This window comes from Bos javanicus, chromosome 2 (genome assembly GCF_032452875.1).
Source record: "Bos javanicus breed banteng chromosome 2, ARS-OSU_banteng_1.0, whole genome shotgun sequence".
Taxonomy (NCBI): Eukaryota; Metazoa; Chordata; class Mammalia; order Artiodactyla; family Bovidae; genus Bos; species Bos javanicus.
In genome coordinates, this window is record NC_083869.1 from 42,266,514 (window position 1) to 42,282,742 (window position 16,229).

General features: G+C 35.1%; 1 protein-coding gene across 6 annotated transcripts in view; it reads right to left on the reverse strand.

Moving 5' to 3' along the window:
- The window catches only part of GALNT13 (polypeptide N-acetylgalactosaminyltransferase 13), a 655,101-nt gene that overhangs the window by 522,890 nt on the left and 115,982 nt on the right, over positions 1-16,229 (reverse strand). Inside the window, exons 1-2 of one of the 6 annotated variants that reach the window (XM_061437759.1) lie at positions 9,057-9,282; positions 8,378-8,459 (exon numbers count right to left, since the gene is read on the reverse strand). The exons of 4 other annotated variants lie outside the window; for them this stretch is intronic. The gene's annotated coding sequence lies outside the window, so the exon portion shown is untranslated. Of the gene's footprint in view, positions 1-8,377; positions 8,466-9,056; positions 9,283-16,229 lie in introns of those variants that run through there. One more of the 6 variants, XM_061437767.1, reaches the window with a different exon arrangement.

The following is a 16,229-nucleotide window of genomic DNA, read 5'->3' on the forward strand; positions in this document are numbered from 1 at the left end:
ACCCAGCAATCCATCTCCTGGGCACATGTCCAGAAAAGATGAAAACTCCATATACATGCACCCCAATCTTCACAGAAGCACTATTTACAATGGCCAAGACATGGAAGTAACTGAAGCATACATCAACAGATGAATTAAAAGATTTGTTGTCAGTTGTGGATGTGTCTGGTGATGAAAGCAAAATCCAATGTTGCAAAGAACAGTATTGCATAGGAACCTGGACTATTAGGTCCATCAGTCAAGGTAAATTGGAATTGGTCAAGCAGGAGATGGTAAGAATAAACATCAGTTCAGTCACTCAGTCATCTCCGACTCTTTGAGACCCCACGGACTACAGCACACCAGGCCTCCCTGTCCATCACCAACTCCCAAAGCTTGCTCAAACTCATGTCCATTGAGTCGGTGATGCCATCCAACAATCTCATCCTCTGTCATCCCCTTCTCCTCTTGCCCTTGATTGTTCCCAGCATCAGGGTCTTTTCCTGTGAGTCAGTTCTTCACATCAGGTGGCCAAAATATTGGAACTTCAGCTTCAACATAAGTCCTTCCAATGAATATTCAGGACTGATTTCCTTTAGGATGGACTGGTTGGATCTCCTTTCTGTCCAAGGAACTCTCAAGAGTACATCAACATCTTAGAAATCAGTGAAGTAAAATGGATGGAATGGCAAATTAATTCAGATGACCATTATATCTATTACTGTGGGCAAGAATCCCATACAAGTAATGGAGTAGCCCTCATAATCCACAAGAGTCTGATATGTAGTACTTGAGTGCAACATCAAAAATGACAGAATGATCTTGGTTTGTTTCCAAGGCAAGCTGTTCAACATCACAGTAATCCAAGTCTATGCCCCTGCCACCTATGCCAAAAAAGCTAAAGTTGATCAGTTCTATGAATACCTAGAAGACCTCCTAGAACAAATACCAAAAAAAAAAAAAAGATGTTCTATTCATCACTGGGGATTGGAATGCAAAAGTAGGAAGTCGAGATACCTGGAGTAACAGGCAAGTTTGGCCTTGGAGAATAAAATGAAGCAGGACAAAGGCTAACTGAATTCTGCCAAAAGAATGCATTAGTCATAGCAAATACCCTTTTTTCAACAACACAAGAGATGACTTTACACATGGACATCACCAAATGGCCAATACCAAAATCAAACTGATTACATTCTTTTTAGCCAAAGATGGAGAAGCTGTCTACAGTCAGCAAACACAAGACCTGGAGCTTATTGTGGCTCAGATCAGCAGCTTCTCATAGCAAAATTCAGGCTTAAACTAAACAAAGTACAGGAAACCACTAGGCAAGGCAGGCACAACTTAGAGCCCCTATGAATATGCAGTGGAGGTAACAAATAGATTCAAGGGACTAGAACTTGTAAACAGTGTGCCTAAAGAACTATGGACAGAGGTCAATAATATTGTATGGAAGGCAGTGAACAAAACCATCCCAAAGAAAAGGAAAAGCAAGAAGACAAAGTGGTTATCTGATGAGGCCTTACAAATAGCTAAAGAAAGAAGTAAAAAGCAAGTGAGAAAGCAAAAGATATGTCCAACTAAACACAGATTTCCAAATAACAGCACAGAAAGACAGGAAGGCCTTCTTCAATAAACAGTATATAAAACTAAGGGGAAACAAAAGAAAGGGAAAGACTCGAGATCTCTTCAGGAAAACTGGAGATATCAAGGGAACATTCTGCCAAAAGATGGGCACAATAAAGGACATAAACAGTAGAGATCTAGTAGATGCTGAAGAGATCAAGATGGAAAGATTACAAGGAAGAACTGTACAAAAAGATCCAAATGAACCGGATTACTATGATGGTGGGGTCAACCTCTCAGAGCCAGACATTCTGGAGAGTGAAGTCAAGTGCCTTAGGAAACATTGCTATTAATAAAGCCAGTGGAAGCGATGGAATTTCAGCAAAACTATTCAAAACCCTAAAGGATGGTGCCATCAAGGTGTTGTATTCAATAAGTCAGAAAATCTGGAACCCAGCAGTGGCCATAGGACTGGAAAAGGTCAATCCTCATCCCAATTCCCAAAAAGGGTAGTACCAAAGAACGTGATAACCATCGGACACTTGCATAAATCTGCCTGGATAGCACGGTCATGCTTAAAATCTTGCACACTAGGCTTCAGCATTATGCGAACCAAGAACTTCCAGATGTCCAAACTGGGTTTAGAAAAGGAAGAGGAGCCAGAGATCAAATTGCCAACATTTGCTGGATCAAAGGGAAAGCTATGGAATTCCTGAAAAAAATCTACCTCTGTTTCATCAAGTGTGCCAAAACCTTTGACTGTGTATAAACTGTAGAAAGCTCTTAAAGAGCTGGGGATACCAGACCATCTTATCTGTCTCCTGAGAAACCTGTATGCGGGTCAAAAAGCAACAGTTAGAACATGTATGGAACAACTGATTGGTTCAAGATTGAGAAAGGAGTATGACAGGGCTGTCTGCTGTCACCCCGTTTGTTTAATCTATACACTGAGTACATCAAGAGAAATGCCGAGTTGGATGAGTTACAAGCTGGAATCAAGATAGCTGGTAGAAACATTGACAACCCCAGATATGCAGATTTTACTACTCTAGTGACAGAAAGCAAAGAGGAACTGAAAAGCCACTTGATGAGGCTGAAGCAAGACAATGAAAGAGCTGGCTTGAAACTAAATATTAAAAAACTAAGATCATGACATCCGGCCCCATTACTTCATGGCAAATAGAAGGGGAAAAGGTGGAAGTAGTGACAGATTTCCTCTTCTTGGCCTCTAAAATTACTGTGGATGGTGACTGCAGCCATGAAATCAGAAGACATTTGCTTTATGGCAGAAAGCTATGACAAACCTAGACAGTAGGTTGAAAAGCAGACACATTACTCTGCCAACAAAGGTGACAACAAAAGTCAAGGCTCTGGTCTTCCCAGTGGTCACGTATGGTTACAGCTGGACTGTAATGACGGCGGAGCGCTGAAGAATTTACGCCTTTGAACTCTGGTGCTGGAGAAGACTCCCGAGAGCCCCTCAGACAGCAAGAAGATCAAAGCAGTCAATCTTAAGAGAAATCAACTCTGAATACTCATTGGAAGGACTGATGCTGAAGCTGAAACTCCAGTATTTTTGTCAAGAGATGCGAACAGTTGACTCACTGGAAAAGTGTCTGATGCTGGGAAAGATTGAGGCCAGAAAGAGAAGAGGACAACAGAGGATGAGATGGCTGGATGGCATCACCAATGCAATGGACATGAACTTGGGCAAACTTCAGGAGATATGAAGGACAGAGAGGCCTGACATGTTGCAGTCCATGGGGTTGCAAAGAGTTGGATATGACTGGGCCATTGAATAACAACAATACATGTATACATATGTAAGTTTCTGGCACAATGAGAATCTGCCCAATACATATTTACATGTATACACAAACACACCAAATACACAAACACATACACACACACGCAACAGATTAGTATTTGACCATAAATGAAAAAAAAATAATGACATTTGCAGCAATATAGATAGAGATTATCACACTAAGTGAATTAAGTCAGAAAAGGAAAAATGTCATATCACTTGTGTGTGAAAACTAAAAAAAATGTTACAAATGAACTTATTCACAATGGACTCCTTAGACAGAAAATAAACTAATGTTACCAGAGGGAAAGGATGAGCAAATAATATATTGGGAAATGGGACTTACAGACACACACTACTATATAATATAGATAAACAAAAAGGTCCTACTATATAGCACAGGGAACTACATTTAATATCTTGTAATAACCCTCAGTGGAAAAGCATATATGTGTGTATATATATGTATATATAATCACTTTGCTGTACACCAGAAACTAACAATGTAAATCAATTATACTTCACTTTAAAAAATGCAGAAACAATAGAACAAATATTGCAAACATAAAGTGGTTTATCAGTATACATTATTTGGTCTTCCACTTGACTACACAGTTATCTAATTCTCTAAAATCTTCCAATTTCATTATATTAATAACAAATTAGAGAGATACATAGTAAAAACCACCAGGCATGACATCAGAACCTGAGTCTAATTTCAGTTTTCCCATTTAAAATATATGTGGCAATTATAAAACCCAATAATTTCTCTAACCAGCAGTTTCCTCAATTGCAAGAGGGAAAGAATGAAATATGGCATGATTATATCTTTGTATTGCTATTAAAACTAAAGTAGGATAAAGGTACACTGATAAAAAAAAAAAAAAAACAACTTTAGGGTCATAAATGTGAGCAATACACAATGCCAAGTGTCAACAAATAGCCTCATTTTCACTTGTAGGTACTAAAAATACAAGTTAGCATATGAAGGCAGTATGTAACCTAAGTAAAGCTCATTTTGGCACTTCAGAAGGCAGTTATAATCCTCCATATGAAGAATCGAAGTCCACATTGTACATGTCAATTCGCAGTGGCAAGATACAAACAGAGTAAGATTCAAAAATATTAAAAATGGTTATTTAGAGAAAAAAGTTAATCCTATTATTTCAGAAAAGTGCTGGTTTTGCTCCTGCTTGGCAGGAAATTCTAAATACTTTTGTCATATATATCATGTTGAGTTTTGTGCATCTGGGGAGTAAAATACTACTCTTTATATCCTTGCCAAATTACTTTTAAACTATGTAGATTTCTGAATGCTACTATCACAAATAACACCTTAGTATTTATAAATAACAAAGCTTTGAATAATAATTAGAGTAGTATGTTTGTTATTTCCTCAGATAGTGTTCTTCAGTTTACACAGTATTATCATAGCAATCAATGATTTATTTAAGAAGAGAATAGCTTTTGATGGTTTTTTAAAAAGCACAGTAAGATTCCAAACTAGTACTTCCGCATTTCTCATTTCTACTTATAAAGGTAAGTTAAAAGTACACGTGGATATAATTTCAGCTTACAGTCAATACATGTTTAATAACTATTATGTGCATGCTTAACCGTGTCTGACTCTCTGCAACACCATGGATTGTAGCCTACCAGGCTCCTCTGTCCATGGGATTCTCCCGGCAAGAATACTGGAGAGGGTTGCCATGCCCTCCCCTCCAGTGGGTCTTCCCCACCCAGGGATCGAACCCAGATCTCCCACATTGCAGGTGGATTCTTTACCATCTGAGCCACCAGGGAAGCAACAATAATAATTATAACATTCATATAACTTACAATTTTAAAAGTGCACTCACAACATTTTATTAAACAGAATCAACAGTTCCCACTTTATGAATAAAAAAGGAGGCCTCTGAATCCCTAGTAGTGCTTTTTATGGGATACCATGCTGCCTATGTATACACCGTTCTTTGTTCTTCCCAAGACCATGGGTTCCCCATCAGTCTTCTATTATGTGTGTGATAATCCTGCCAGATATGAGTACATTATACAATTCCTCCAAGTCTGTGTTTGTACTTTCCTACACTCTCAGAAAATTCTTAGTAACTACATTTTCTTCATCCTTTAAACTCTAGCACGTTAAGAAAAACCTCCCCTTCACTTACGACTTTTTCCTTTCAATAATGATCATTTACATCACACCCTTTAGCATTCATGACTTCCCTGGTGGCTCAAATGATAAAGTGTCTGCCTACAATATGGGAGACCAGGGTTCAATCCCTGGGTCAGGAAGTTCTCCTGGAGAAGGAAATGGCAACCCACTCCAGCATTCTTGCCTGGAAAATCCCATGGACGGAGGAGCCTGGTAGGCTACAGTCCATTGGGTCGTCAAGAGTCGGACACGACTGAGCAACTTCACTTTCACTTCCTTTCTTTAGCATTCAGTTATTGATTTATCATCTCATTTAAAAGTAGAAATTATTACTGTTACTCAATTTTCTCATTGTCTCATATAAGTCATTCAAATTATCTGGTTGTCTTGATTGTTGATTTAAGGATCTGGCAGAATGATAATCTGCCCAATCTCTTCTGAGGAGGCTAACACTAAAAACTCAAATTTCAAAAACTAAATCTGTAAATATTGTCTCTCTGTTTATGAATGAATAATCCAATATTACGTTATTGTATACCCAATACTATAATACTATATACAACTGAATTTCTGTTTCATTCACTTTGTCCCAGCTTCCAATCTTGGCAACTAAGAACAATTATTCATGGAAAATTGAGAGCGAGCCATCTACAATTATTTAGAATGTAGTAAGCTAATTTATAGTTATAATATTCAAATTTCTACTTCAAAGGCATATGTTTCTCAAGGGCTTCATGTCTGTCTGTCAGGTATTTCTCTAGAGTGCGACCATATAATTTTGAACTCTGGTTACTAGAGCCCTCTCGATTTCCTTTTTCTTTTCTCTATAAAAGGATTCTCCCTCCCTTATACTGAGGGGACTTGCTCATGACTTCTTAGTTGCAGACTCTGAACTACAATTCTCTGCTTATCCCAAATAAACTCATCCATGCTGGAGAAATACCTGACAGTAAATTTTCTATTTACTTGAGGCCAACAATGTATATTAAGCCAAAGAATAATCTAATTTGCTACATCTGCCAATGGTAACTGCCTAAAACAAATAGATACCGATTAGTTTCATTTTGGTTGGCACTTCGGGCTGTATCTAAAATTTTCACATTTTTCACATCAGAATTTACATAGTAACAGGTACTTGCTTTTTGTTATGTGAGTTGTTGGGGAGACTACAAAGATCTAAAAGTTTAAATAAACAACATTGGATTTATTTCTCAGGGAGTAGAGTACAAAAGCATGACACTAACTAGCTAAACCTGGAGGAAAAAAGCCTGATTGTAATGAGGAAAATTCAGAATATCTGAATAAAATCCTCCCTGTAGACATTATCTTTTTAAAATTTAAGCTTTTTTTCATTTCCTTTAAGCCTCAGAGTGACTAGTGTAGTGAGCAACATGTTTCCAAGTAGAAATGTTTAAAAAATTAGTTTTTAAAATCCAGAATAAGGAAAGCTGTTCACTGAGAGTTGTGCTTTCTTTTAGAGGAATATTGAGAAACCACTGAGATATTGTTAAAAGGGGAGATAGTAATGTCAACAGCCACAGTTTACAGATACCTAGTACTTTTATAAATAGCTGAATCCCATTTATTAACTGCAAACCCCTACTTCAGCAAAGGAATTTCTTAAAAAATTAATCAGTGATGACATGCCTTGGGTCTTATCTAGTATCAGGAAGTAAGTAATCTTATTATTTTTTTCCCTCATTGTCCACTCATAACTTGAAAATAAAATGCTTAAATCTACTAAGTTAGATTTCTTTTGATAGCATAATTTATATTTTAAGTTAGTACAGCAAATCTTAAAGTACTGTAAAAATTGAAGCACTCAAACCCTGGTGTTAGAAAAGCAGTACCTATTATCTTCCTTTTTAAATTTTCTGTGCTGACGTACATGAACACTTGTTTCCTGGTATAAATAAAGATTGGATAAACATTTTTCTGTACATAGTATGTGCATGTTGTTTTTCTATTTCATACATGTGCCAATAGAGGGAAATTACATATTTTTTAATAGGTATATTTAGTCAGGTAGATAACAGGTAACTGTTGGATAAAAAGTTTCAGAAAAAAACAACTAGAAAATTGACCCCAAATAGGTATAAATTTTCAGCACAAGTAATAATATACTAAGGTCGGATAGAAAAATAATATGGCATTTCTTTTGCAAGATAATGAGTAAACCTAATTTCCCTAAAGGGGGATAAAATGAGTAGACTTCATTCTCTCTTGAGAGAAAGATTCTGGATTATACTCTACCAAATATAAAATTCTAATAAAGAATAATGAAGTAAATTATAAGCTGAGGTTGGACATCAGGACACCAAAATTTGATGAAACTGATTTGAATCTGGAAGCACTGAAGAAGTACATATGGAGGAAGAGGTAACATGAAGGTTCTTTCTTTTCACTGAACACAGAATGAATTCCCCACCATCATTAAGTCTAGGTGAGGCTATAGTTAGTAATGGACTTCCTCAGGACTGCATATGAAAGTAATTTTTGGCTCTAATGTGAGTATCAGATATCAGGGTGCAAGAAACTGAAGAGTAAACAAGCCTGAAACAAAAAAAATATAAAAGAGCATAAAGAAAATGCTAGAGTTTTCTTTGCTTTTTCCCATCCAGCCAGCACTTTCTAATCCTACACCTAATATAGGCACTATAACATCAAATGTTAAGAATTTGGCAAATTTTTTTTCATAGAGCTTTTCCTAGGTAAACAAAATCCTTTTCAAAGAAACAAAGTACAAATCTCTTCACACAGAGTCCATTCTAAAAACCTCAATTCAGGATATAACATTAACACAATTGGGGAATACAACGTTTAGAAATGAAAAGCTCTGATATAAATTACTTAAACAAAACCTTTCATCTTACCTTTGAAGATTCTCACAGTCTCCAGCGGCTCAGTGGTCCAGGGAAAAGTAGAACTATGCCAACTGCTCAGGGCCTCAAAAGGCTGAAATTAAGTTTGCTGGTCAGGCCATGTTCCTTTCTGGAATTTAAGATCCTTCTCTAAGCTCACACGATGGTAGACAAAACTGAGTGTTTTGCAGTTACAAGAATAAAGTCCCCGCTTTCTTGCCTGTGGTTCTTAATTTCTAGAGGCCAAGGAGCCCTCAAAACATGGCTGCTTTGAACTTCAAGGCCTGTAGAAGAATGTCTCTGACTAGGAAGGGCCTAAAGTTTCCACGTGATTAACTCAAAATCAGCTGCAAATTCTCTTCACCTTTTTCTAATTAATCACAGGTAAATCTAATCACCGAATGATAGCTCATATTCGGAGTTCCTCTAACCCTCAAGACAAGGGGGTTGATCCAAGGATGTGCACCATTCAGGCTACCTTAGAATTTTGCCGAGTCATGGAGCCTTCTTAAAACTCTGCCTAGCACACCCCCTATATCCAATGTGGGCCCTTCAATGCTTCAAGTGGAAACTTTGGGTATTTATCACCGCTCCTCCTTGGGATGCTTGGTACATACCATAGCCCTGGAAGATCAGAAGCTCTGCTTTTGTTTTCTAGTCTAGTAACTATCACTTACAAATTAGCAATTACCTGGAAAATAACTCTGAATGCTGGACTCCCATCTCAGCTTCCCTTCTTTGCAGGATTCTGGGCCCCTTGAGTGCTCCCTGTTTGGCTTGATTTTCAAACGCATGTTAACTAAATTTATTTATTAAAGTAGCATCCATGTTTTCTGCTCCTTCTTGTTAATGCTGACAACCTGCAACAAGACGGCTCACCATCACTGGAACCCAAAATTGATTATTCGAGTATCTTGTAAGATTTTATTTGCAAATGGAATTTATAAGATGAAGCACACCAATAATAAGCTAGCAAGTGGTAAAGTTTGACATAAAGCTAACCTCTTTTTTATCAGTAACATCTGTGATAAATTAATTAGAAAATAATTTTTAAAATCATCTCTTAATGTTAAACATTTACTTAAATGTAAATTTTATTGATAATACTTCACACCACCAAGGACATTAACCAAAATTTTCAATGTATGCATCAAAAATAATTCTTAAAAATATTTTAAAAATAATCAATAACTTGCATGTTATTATTTTTCTTTGATAAGTGATCAAAGAAGCAGCTTTCATTTTGATGCTTAAACTAATCCAGTGAGCTTTGGGAATTAAGACTCTCACAGGATTATTTTAATGTAAAATTTTTATGAAACAAAATAGACATTCAGCATAATTACCACCAAATTTGAACACTTAAAGTTCTGCTAATTATTATCATTCAAACATGTGGAAGATGCTTCTGTGTGCCTAATTAATAAATGTAATTTATTGTCCTCAAAGTTTTATACATTTGGTTGATATCTCTGCTTGGTTAACATTATCCACATCAATGCTACTCAAAGCGGTCTATGAACAGGCAACATCAGCAATCCCTTTGAGCTTAAGAAACTTAACCCTACACCTACTGAATTAGAATCTCTGGGGGTTAGAGCTAAATTATCTGTTTCTTACCCGTCTCTCCATGTGATACTGAGGCATGCTAAAGTTTGAGAAGCATATATCTAGCTCATCTTGATAGATGGAATTTTTAACAACCACAAAACAGAGAGATCAAAGCACGTGTGTGGAATTTCCCCCTTAGGTGTGTGCCCATCTTTGTATTAGTCTATAAGCTGTCCCATCAAGAAGGAAGAGGATAATAAATCCACCCCAGGCTTGGATAAACCTCTGGGACACAAGGCAAAGGGCCCCAGACTGAATGTAGATTCAGATGTTATTTCTCACTTTCACATGATGGTTTGGGGCTGTAAATTCTGTCATAGTGCAAACAAGTGAACAATAATTCAGAGATAGCACTTCAGCCCTGGAGATTATGTAGTGAGGAGTTTAAAGTAGATTTTTAAAAAAAATATAACAGTGGGCACCAGGTTCTAACACACCAAGAATCTCAGAGAATAAAAGCATAACCCTGAACATAAAATTTGCAACCAATAAAAAAAAAATAAGTAATCAAGATTCCAAACTATGATATAGTAGTATCTTTCTTAAAATTCCTCTAAAAGGTAAGAAAATTACTGCTTGTATATCAATATCAACATGAATTAGCCATTTCATCAAACAACAATTTAAATCATTTTATCTAAAACCATGATATAAATTTAAGATTTATATTTTTAATGACCTAAAATGACAAAATTCAAAAATACATAGTATTCACCAAAATTAAAACAGTAAAGTTCAAAAATGAAATATGCACAGATTATGATCATCTTCCCTCATAGTGACTAAATTCTAAAGCTACATATTATGTAAATTCTGTATTTAAAATTACTAAATTTGCCATTCCATTTTTTTCTAACTTGAAATATAATTCTTAACTCCTGCATTTAAAATTACTAAATTTGTCATTCCATTCTCCTCTAACCTGAAATATAACTCTTCAGTGATTAAATGTTTTCCTGAAACTACAAGCAATAAAATAATACAGAAAACCCAGAGCCACTATCCACCTGGTATATTTATTTGCTAATTAGCATTTGTAAAGATTTATTATCTTCACAATCAAGAAAATACATTTGAAAGATTATTATGCTAGAAGTATTCTCCACATCAATGAAACAGTTGTAATACCTGCTCACCTTATACCATCTATGAGCTAATTGAGCAAAAGCAGATCAATTTTTGTTGCATGGGTACCACTAAAGATAACTACTAATCTACAGACCCACTGAGACAGTAGCAGCAAATAAAAACACTTTGGAAAGATCAATTTACACTATATCATAAGAAAAGTTGACCCATTACATATTAACACTGAGAAAAGCTGACCCATATTTATTTTAAGGGCCATGTTCTGTCAGAAACTAATCTCATTTTCAATGTACTATATTTAACTCCATTATATCAAGTTATGTCCATAGTGAATTGTTTAGAATTTCAGGGAAACTGAATAAAGTATCTGGAGACTCTATAGTAAACTAGCAGCAATTACAAATAAAACTAGTAACAATTAGCAATAATAATTTTCCTGTGGAAAAACAAATCAAAGGTAGATAACAAGACTTTGTGTTCAACATGATTAAAATAAAATTAAAATGTTAGTTATGGAATGACTGAAAATATGTCTAAGTTGATTGTAAGTCAGTTTAAAGGAACAGTAATGGCTTATTAATTTATTGAAAAACCCTCATTGATTCCAACATTAGTATGCAGTTGTTTATTTACATGGCTGACACAGAAGTAAGTTTGGAAGAGTAAAGTAAAATGAAATGTATTTTAGTTAAAATGAGGTGAAAGTTCTTTAAAGTTTTTTTTTAACCACATAAGCAATTCATGAGTTGATTTGTATATTTTACATAAGTTATCAATGTATGTGTCTTAAAATTGTAAAATATATAAATGAACTTTAAAAAATGAAAAGATTCAAACAGATAAGCAAGTGTTTATAACTAATCTATTTCAAAGTTGATATATAATTTTTGTATGCACAATAATTCAAAAGCATCATCCTAACCTAAGAGGTATCCTTGACAATACTCTTTATCTTAGATATATATGGGTTCATTCCATAAGACCTCAACATTTTTAAATGATTTCGTATTTTATAATACTAGTAAATGTTTTTTTGAAAAAACATGAGTTAAATAATAAGAAATTATATTCTTTTATTCTAAGTAATTAAAATATGATAATGGATACACAATGGGCTTACACACATTTTTTGAAAATCAAAAGCACAAAAATCATTACCACAAAATGTTTGCATTTTTGCAGCATTTCTTCTAAAGTGCTAATAAAATATAACCATATTAATTATATTGGCTTCTACTGTGAATATTGGAATAAACTCATTTGTTTTTTTTCTAGTATAGCTATTATCAAATTCAGTATATTAAATATATCAATATTTTAATCTGTTCTATTTAGTGAATTTATAGCCATTTAAAAATTTTGTCCATCTATTTAGCATGAACTAGATATTTAATTTATTGCAAAAATCTATAGTTGCTAAATATAGCAAATTAAAATATTTAATTGTTTCAACACTCTGGTGTTTGAATTGTCTAAACTTCTTGGTGAGTGTCTAAAACTTGACTTTTTGCCCTTGGTAAGACTATAGAATATATTAGTCCTAAGATAGCACCTTCTGGTTTTCTCAAAATTACTCTGTAAAGAGAAGCTTGGACTGACATTTCCTAATCAAGTAAATACTTGCCCAGACTATATATCATGTCTGATTTCACGGTATAATTTTTTTATAAAGTAGAAATTTGTAAGGCTTTAAAGTTTTAATGAAATGAGAAAATTGAGAAGAAGGAAAATATATAAAATGTGCAAGAAACACAATCATGAAAATTAGTTTACTTCTATGGGCCACAAGGAGAAAAATTAACTTGCCTAATAGGGATGAGTGATGAAGCAGCAGTTACAGCACATTGGTTTGCTCTTAGTGCTGCCAGGAGTTTTCTGTGTTTTTATTCCATCTTTATTTTCTAAAATGTTTAGAAAACAATTATGAGTACTATTATGTTTTCCCAAACTCAAATGATAATCCAGGACAACATATTACGAATGCATTTTGATTTTTAGGAGAGTTACGAGAAACAGATACACTTATTCCAGAATCACCCTTATTACTAGGAAACCTGTTCTGTGACCCTAGGAACCCAAAACCAAGTTGTACAGTCAAGTCATTCAGTGTTCAGGTTGAATCCAACTTTGCCCATGCATGTATTTTTCAATGAATTATATATGAAATGAATAATTTAGTATTAAATTACTGGGCCCTACTCTATTTTAATTCCATTTATGTTTTTACAGACTGAGGTGGGTTGTAATATGCATTCTGAGTAGCTTTAAATATTACTGACATTCACTGTTATTTTCATATAAGCATGGTTTGTGCTGGAACTTTTCCTTTAGAAATCAGTCAAATGAACAAGTACATGTTATCTTAGCACACTAAATGCAAGCATACATATTAGATATTAAAATTAATTATCAGTATTAATCATCACTTCATTTTTGAGTTCTTTTACCTCATGATACTCAAATATTTAAATAAACAAAAGGGTTGATACTTCCTGTCATCATTTATTTATTTATTTATTTATTTTTAAATGTCATCATTTAGAAGAACTCATGGATTGAAAGCACAGCATAAAAATTTAGCAATGATGATTAATTCACTCATCAAATTTTAGGAAAAAATAATCAGACATTATCATTTCTCTAAAAGATTTCGTTTTCCAAAGGAGAGTAACAATTATCAAATTAATGTTTCAATAGTGTAATTTCACTCTCACATTATTTCAAACATTATTGATGCCATCAGTCTTCCACAGTATTTACTTTTATCTTTAGCATTAAGTCTAATTTTTTTCCTAGTGAATTAGAAGAGTTTGATAATCTTCAACATACTGATCCACAACAACAGCCCAACAACATCAGTAATGCTATTAACCCCTTTTAAAGACGTAGAAATAGAAGTTTAAAAAATAAATAATCCCTCAAGATTAACTTGGCCAGGAGTGGCAGAAATAAGAATCAAACGAAAGGTCAAAACTATTTCCTTGCCACTATATCATAATGTCTCTGTTTAACGCATTATATGGTAATTCTATGTTTATAGATCTATATTCACCACTGGCTTCAACAGCATGAACTACACCAGATCCATTCTTTTCTTATAGCTTAACCCAACAGTTCTTTAATCATAGCTTATTCTCTGAAGAGTGAAGAGCAGCCTCTGAGGGAGAAATGCTCTTTACACCAGAGGTCCCCAACCTTTTTTGCACAGGGATGGGTTTTGGGGATGACAATTTTTCCATGTCCTGGGGCGCAGGAGATGGTTTTGGGATGACTTGAGCACATTACATTTACTGTGACCTTTATTTCTATTACTATTATCACAGTTGCACCTCAGATCATCAAGCATTAGATCCTTGAGGTTGGGGACCTCGGCTTTACACTCCCCTGCCCATAGATTCCTCCCTGACTTGGACCTTGGGACAAAGTTCACCTTTTGTCTTCTGAATACTGCCCACGTGCTCCAGCGGGTCTCAGGTCTCATAACGTATCTGATTTGGATTGATCCTCTGTACTCTTGGTCTCTCTCTACTAACCTATTCAGGTTCACCCTCAGTCCTCTCCACTCCCAGCCTTTCCATTCAGCCTGGAATCAGCTCCTTCTCACAATCTTTGTCACCACAATCCAGACCCAGCTGATGGCTTATTGGAATGAGTTGCACACCATTCCCAACATTATGGAAGAATGCTTCTGTCCTTCTCCGAGTTAGGCTTCAATTTCTATGAAATGTATGTGATGATTTGTTCTGGTTGACTATCCTGGAGAAAGTTTTGCTGAGTAAAACTCTGAGGGTGGTTTTATACAAATCTGTCCTGCCTCTCTTTTCTCCATTTTCTAAAGGTCAGTTGAACATATGTCTCAAAGTTACCACAAAGGAGTTTAATCAGAACCCAGGGCACCCATCTCAAATGGAAAGCAATTGGCTAGTTTCAGTTAGTTTTCCCCTTCCTAAAAATTATTTAAGCTTTAGGCTAATAGCCGATTTTATGTTTCTGTCTGTTCATCAAATATTGAGACAATAGCTATCGCCATTTGTACACCAATTTTCTAAAATGTTAGTCTGAACCACCTCAAAGTTTCAGAAGAAAGCTCTAAGTTCTGCTTTGTAAGCTGTATGGCTAGAAAAGTACACATCAGATTATTCATTTAAACTGCTTTTTAGCACAGCTCTGGGATATTTTTCATTCCATATTCTCAAGCCCACTCTATTGTTATTACTTTCCAAAGTAACAGAGCACCACTCTATGTAATGAATGTCATACTAGACTCTGAAACATATTTTTAAAATATGATTAACTGAACCTAATTCCCTTGTAACAAAGATCTCTAAAATTTATCATCCTCCAGTGACTCATTTTCATTTCTACATTAAATGTGGAAAAACTTTATTATCAGAAACCGAAAGTACATATTAGTTACTCATTTATTTATTCTGAGTATGCCATATAACACAGAGATTTAGGATTCTAACACTGGAGAGAGAGACAATGTTGGTCACTCATTCATGTCCAACTCTGTGTGACCCCATGGATTGTAGCCTGCCAAGCTCTTCTGTCTGTGGAATTCTCCAGGCAAGAATACTGGAGTGGATTCTCATTCCCTTCTCCAGGGGAACTTCCTGACCCAGGGATCAAACCCAGGTCTCCTGCATTGCAGGCAGATTATTTACCATCTGAGCCACAACAGCACATTGGCAATCCATATAATTAAGTGTGGAAAGTCTAAGTACAAATTATGATATGAAGAACAATTGTTAAATAGATCTTCTCTCCTGTTCTTGTGATAGCTTGCCACATTTTTATATCTTTTTCCTGTTAATCTTTTCTTAAATGATAGCTGACTCCTTGAGAATGCCAGCTCTACTACTAATTGTATGATCTGTACAAGTTTAACTTCTGTGTGACTTAATTTTTTTATATATCTAAAAAATAGGGAAGAAGTGAAGCACCAACCTATAGCTAGAGAAAATAATGCTCATGCTATATAGAACTGTCCATTAGAAGCCTTAAATAATGCCACTTATTTTGCTAACAATAGTATACTTCCTCTAGATCAAGAAAGATTAAACTCTCATGTGTTGCTCCATTTCAATGAGCATATTTTGATACACTGTTGATCTTTTTTGTTTAATTTTCTCTCTACAGATATCATGCTTCTCATAATGGA